Source organism: Pteropus alecto, unplaced genomic scaffold (genome assembly GCF_000325575.1).
Source record: "Pteropus alecto unplaced genomic scaffold, ASM32557v1 scaffold75, whole genome shotgun sequence".
Taxonomy (NCBI): Eukaryota; Metazoa; Chordata; class Mammalia; order Chiroptera; family Pteropodidae; genus Pteropus; species Pteropus alecto.
Window position 1 is genome coordinate 22,819,429 of NW_006440638.1, and position 6,000 is coordinate 22,825,428.

The 6,000-nt window shown below is 41.2% G+C and overlaps 1 protein-coding gene across 8 annotated transcripts in view; it reads left to right on the forward strand.

Annotated features, from left to right (window-relative positions):
- ERC2 (ELKS/RAB6-interacting/CAST family member 2) overlaps nt 1-6,000 on the forward strand; it is an 890,290-nt gene that overhangs the window by 772,058 nt on the left and 112,232 nt on the right. The window lies entirely within an intron of this gene.

Here is a 6,000-nt window from a genome sequence, read left to right on the forward strand (position 1 = left end):
CTCAAATCCATGTCTTTGCTCTTACTTAACCTGCTGGCGATGCTCTTTTCCCCCAATTGACCTAGCTGTCTCGTTGCATTTTCTAAGCCTCATACTAGGAATTCTTTTCCTCAAGGAACCTTTCCTGACCACCTTCCTCCTCTCCCAAAGTAGAAATGCCACTTCTCAGTGCTTCCAGAATTTGCTGTGTATGACTCTCTTGTCGCCTGTTAACATTCTGTATTATAATTATTAATGTGCCTGTTTGTCTCCAGCTAGCTTGAGAATTCCTTGATCTTTGTATCCCTACCTAGCACAGTGCTGGGAATATAGTGGGTGTCCAGAGGTCTTACTGAAAGAAGAAACAGCAGGGAGATGGTGGTAAATAAGTGATATTCCTCAAGAGAAAAGAAGCTAAAACCTGTCTATATGAAATCCCCAAATATATTCCATTCTTTCTTTGTCGTCCCTCTGTTCTGCCTTTCATGGGGGAGCAGTTTGCCCCATGTGAAAAATAAAACCCACTTGTCTTCAGGAACATCTTACACATGTGGAAAAGTCAGGCACTTCCCAGCTGGGTGTTTTCCCAGCCCACCACTTAGGAATTTTATCATAGAGTATCTCAGAAGGTGTTATCTCCCCTCTTAAGTCTTTGGGAGGAGAAAAGGTGAACAAAGAAACCATCTCTAAGGAAAATGTTAAGGTCAAACAATATTTTTTATGGATAAGGAAGGGGTCTGAGCTTCCAAGGATAGAGTAGAAATGGGTATGGTTGATCATAACATGGGGGAAATGCTTCAAGATCCCCCTGACTATTTTTATACACAACCATCTTTCATATCCCTATAAGATAAAATCACCCTAAGGATCATAAACCACTGTCAGAGTATTGGACAGGACCCATAGGTAGTTGTTCTGAGCCAGTAAAAGCACCTTAATTGACCTAAATGACAACAGTTATGTTATAAATATCTAGAATTTATGACCTGAGAAGGCATAATCACATCTTCCATCAGTTAAGTTTGCATAGGAGAAGCTTGGGGATTTAAGATAGGGCTGCAAGTTGGGGGAAATCTGATTAGCCTTAACTTTATGACAAACACAGAGCTAAGTGAATCAGAGCGCTTTCAAGTTCCTGATCCCTGGGAGTTAAAGGCAGTGGTGTTTCAGAGTCCGTAAAAGCGCCACCCCACGCCCCGCCCCGTCTCCTCTGTGCAGTTGTCATTTTATTGGTCTTGTAAAGTCTCACGTTTACCATGACAAATCCAAGACTATATACCTGTGAAGAGGAGATGTTTTAGATTACGGGGTGCACAGGAAGCAGACAGTGGGGTTGCAGGGTGAAAGCTGAAGGCTAGTGTATGTGTTTATGCCAAGCCCTCTTTGGAATGTGCAGAGTCATTATGAAAAGCAAGTAAAATGCTGCTCCAAAGAGAAAACCAGGGTCTGATGAGATGCCTCAGCCCCTGTGACATTTGAGTAGGTGAAATCCAAGGCAGAATATGCAAGTGAATTTATATATCTAAAAATTCCTCCTATTTTTCAATTTAGTTGAAAATTACACTTGTGTTTTTAAAACATGATATATTTTCTGAAGTTTTTTATTGAGAGAGGGCACTAATCTCAAGCAATACTACTACATCTAAAGCAAAAATCATAAAGCCAACCCATGAAAAGATGTATGTCGAAAAAGAGACACGTTATAGAGATAAATTTGGGATCATTGATCAACCAGGTGATTGCCCTGGGACTCGCTGATCAATGGAGTGGAGTCATCTTGGGGGTAAAAGGCAAACAGCCAACTTAATCCCAATTTGCAGAGCTTCAAAGGTGAACAGTCATTTTGCAGGGCAATGAAGAGCTCAGGTTATCTATTTAAGCCAAAGTCTGTGAGTCAGTGAAATTTCTTTAATGAATTTGAGAACAATCCTTCAAAGAAACCTCCAACTGAAACCCACAGAGCGGCCAGTTGTCTTTGAACTCTAGAGATGAAGTTTATCCTAGATTAACCTGATCTTTCAATTTACTCTGTTTACTAGGGGCAGAGTTCTGAATTTTGAGAGTAGCGTATAGTGCTTTGGCAGACTTACCTATCATTGATAGATTACAGAATATAGGAACCCTTTTAGCGTCTCATAACTCCATTCATTGCTAAGGAGTCCCAACAAAGGGTCTGTTTTACACATGAAATTCTTACACGTGTGCCCATGTTCTAATGTTTACACATGCGTCCATGTGTAATAGGTACTGAGGTGTGCACTCATTTGTTTTCTCATACTTTCCACTGTACTTCCATACCCTTAAACCTTGCATCTCCCAAATCCAGAATTCCATGCATTACGATGTGGAAGAAATAGGAAATCTGGAACTGATTATGAAATTATAAAGCAGGGAGAGGTTGAAATATTCAGGATAAGTGTACAAACGCATAAGCCCCGATACACAGTGAGCCTGGTGCGAAGGACACATTCTGCTTTCTCAGGTCATTTTGGGTTTGAACCCCTGCTTTTACATTTCAGCATAATGCAATGTAGCATTTGCTCTGTGTGGTGCTTGGGGAGCTTTTGGTGTTAACAGAATTCTTTTCTAAAGAAATTCCTTTGGATTCCTTCAGAATTTGTCCAGTTTCCAGGTTCCAATAGGAAAAACATGGACGAGATTTTAATAGAAAAGTAGTGCTTCAGATTTTTCATTTGGCAAGCATCCTGCTCTAGAGCTGCTCTTGTTTTATTAAGTGAAACGGGTCGGCTTAATAGAGGCGCTCTCAGCATTTGTACCCTGATTTAAGAGAAGAGAGAAGCATGGGCCACCTGAGAAATACACCCTTTGGGATTTTGAGCTCACTTATAGTTTTACCATTTATTCTCATCTCATTGGAGAATACAGTTGAACAACAATTATATGTGCTGATAAATCAAGACCAAATCCTTTAATGTTCTTTATTCATGTCTCCTTGACAAAGGAAAGCTGAATCTTCCCATAAGTTATTTCAGATGTGATTCTCTTCCTGTTGGTCGAGAGAGTGGTGGTGGTGATGGTAGATGTTTTCTTTTTTAGCTTTAGTGCTTTCACTGATTATGAAGGCAATACATTTTTATTATTAAAATTGTCAAATAATTCAAAAAGTCTTTGTGAAAGAATTCCACCATCCAGAAATACTAACATGTTGGTGAAATTATGTGTCTTCCAAGTCTTTTTTCCTATATCTAGCCTCTGTAAAAAAATGAAACCATAATATAAATCGTTTTATAACTGCTTGTTCAGCTTAACATTGTATGTTGCACACCTTTTCATGCTCAATGGCGTATGCTTGTAGCATCATTTTTATAGCTGCAGATCAGAAAGTTTTGCCTTATTTTGCCTTATTAACCAAAGTCTTTCATGATGAGCATTTAGTACTTCTTACATGTTTCCTGTTAGGATGCTGCAGCTCCATATACTTTCCCTTTATGCATTTGTCCAATAATTTCTTTAGAATAGATTCGCACAAGGGGAGCTGCACATTTGTATTGCTGAATATTGTGAAGTGGCCTCCCAGAGAGATTATATCCATACACTCTACTTTTAGGCCTTGAATGGCACCACCTCGCTGACCTACCCCCATGTCTTTTGGTTTTGTTTTGCTTTGCTCTTCCAGTTTAACTTGGGTTGGTACATAGTTCTCAGAATCGTTCTTCTGGGTGGTGGGGTGCACACCAACAGAAACAACTAAATTGCCAAACTCAAAAGTCAGTTCAGGGAAGGAGAAGTGAAAAATGCTCTGCAGAAATGAACATGATGCTCATCACTGTCAGCGATCACACTCCCTTCCCTGCTCCGCCGCCAGGACCCATATGGCCTCTCTCTGGTCGATACAGTTGCCTAACTCGAATTTTAGAGGTTTCTGGATAAGTTGCCTTTCCTGGTTTCCTTGTGAGGACAGTTTTCTTTATTGTAGGTGAAGATTTGTAGGCCTTGGTCAGTAAAAGGGAAATGGCTGGTGCTAGAAACGGGCAAGGGGCCCCACTTTCTTTGCTCCAGACCTCACAAACATGTGAAACAAAATTTAGTTAATGGATTGATTTTTCCTGGGCATACGTTTTGAATTTGGGGTTTCTCGGCCACTGAGGGGTCTGAAGTTCGGGGCCCTTTTATCCTTTTATTGGTGAATTCACTGAAGTGTAGGCAGACAGAAAATGTTCTAGTGGCAGGCAGATAAACTTGTTAAATCCTTGGGAGTCTTTCCTTCCTAGCCCTGGGAGTTTATCATCTTGGTGGAGTTAAAAGGCAATTAGGCCTACAGGTCTTTGCCGGCTTGTTTATTGGGGTTTTACACATGGGTGTTGAAGACACAGGGCTGTATTAAACATTCCAATCCTGCTGGCTGGAGGGGAATAAGACCTCAGCCCAACTCTTACTCTCCTTGAGAGAGAGTCTTGCCAAAAAGCTGGAGGAAAATCGTTTAAATATAGTACCTGTGCCCCACGATGCTCATTGTTGGTGGAAAATTGCAGTCGGCTAGCTCCATGCTGTGTTACATTTCCTGGGAAATGGTTTTATGGAAGGGCGTTTGATGAAAAAGTTCATTCCTTTTGTAATTGTTAGCTGCCCCCACGGTGTTAGTTAAGGTAGAGGCACACTGGAAATGTTTCTTGCCTCAGATCTCTAGGGCAATTCCATTCATGAGACAGGAAGGCTATCAGTTTGAAATTGGAGGGGGGACAGATTTCCACTAAGCCCCATGGTCCTTCTGGTTCTCTGAGTCTCCCCAGACAGGCTAGTCCTGGGCAAAATTGCGAAGGAGGTAGGTCTTGGGTTTCCACAACAACTTCTCTCTTTACTCCCATCCCCCCCGCCGCCCCCGCCTGCCCCCACAAGCTTTGCAGACAGAACTCTTTCACAGTCATGTGTTAGTGAAGTAATATGGCTCCCCTACCACCACCACCCCGGGAAATTTGTATTTTATTTTTTCAGAGACAGCTTGGGCACTCATCTCAGTGGAACTGATGAGAATTGCCAGGACTCGGTATACCACAATGGTTAAAAACACCAGCTCAGGAGCCACCCACCCCTGGGTTCGACTTATGGTTCTATGGCTAACTTTGTGGCACAAATACCTTCTAATCTAAGGGTTTCTTTCATCTGTAAAGTAGGGACAAAGACCAAGTCCCTACCATGCTTGTTTGTAGAGAGAGTGAATGAAATAATCCATGCAAAGTGTTCAGCATAGTGCCTGTCACATAAGAACACAATAAATGCTAGCTGTTATTAGTATTGATATTATTAAAATATCTTTTATTTATCTAACACATACTTATGTGCAATATATGTATAGATGTGTGTGTGTATATATATGTATACACACACACACATAGTTGACAATTATATTTTTTTGAAAAAGCTTATAATACCTTAGCTATTTTTATTTTACCAGTCTATGGTGCAACTGAAATATAAAAATCTCTCTAGATAAAATGAGAAAATCCTTGCTCATGTCCCGAATACCTGGAACGTGAAGACTTTCGGTTTCTACAACCAACTATTGTGCTCAGCAGTCGATGAAGCTTGTTCCTAAGTGGCTGCTACTTATCCAAATCTTTGTTTCTTAAGAGTTAGGCACCCTGTCTTAATTTTCTCAGCTAAAGAAAACACAATAGATAACTGCAGCTTTTATTCCCAACCTGACCTTCCATGTTCTGAAACTAATTTGCCATACTGTCTTGCCAGCGTCTGTGCAAGGACTTCCTCTAGCCGAGTAATGTGGTTCTGATTAAGGACATCCTATAAGACCCAGGAGGATCGCCTGGGAAGGAAACCGGCCTGAGACACTAGTGAATTTCCATCTAGTCAGATGTATGATATTGAAGACCAGAAGGTATATGGAGTTTAGGAGTTTATCCTTAGGAAGACTCGGAAAGAGAATTAAAGCAAATGGCTGACAAATTGGCTGCCTTTTATGCAAAGCTGACAAGCAAGTGGGGCTCCTACCAGAAAGAGGATATGCAGAGCCCTCGGGCCAAATGGCTGGGCAGTCAGCAGCCT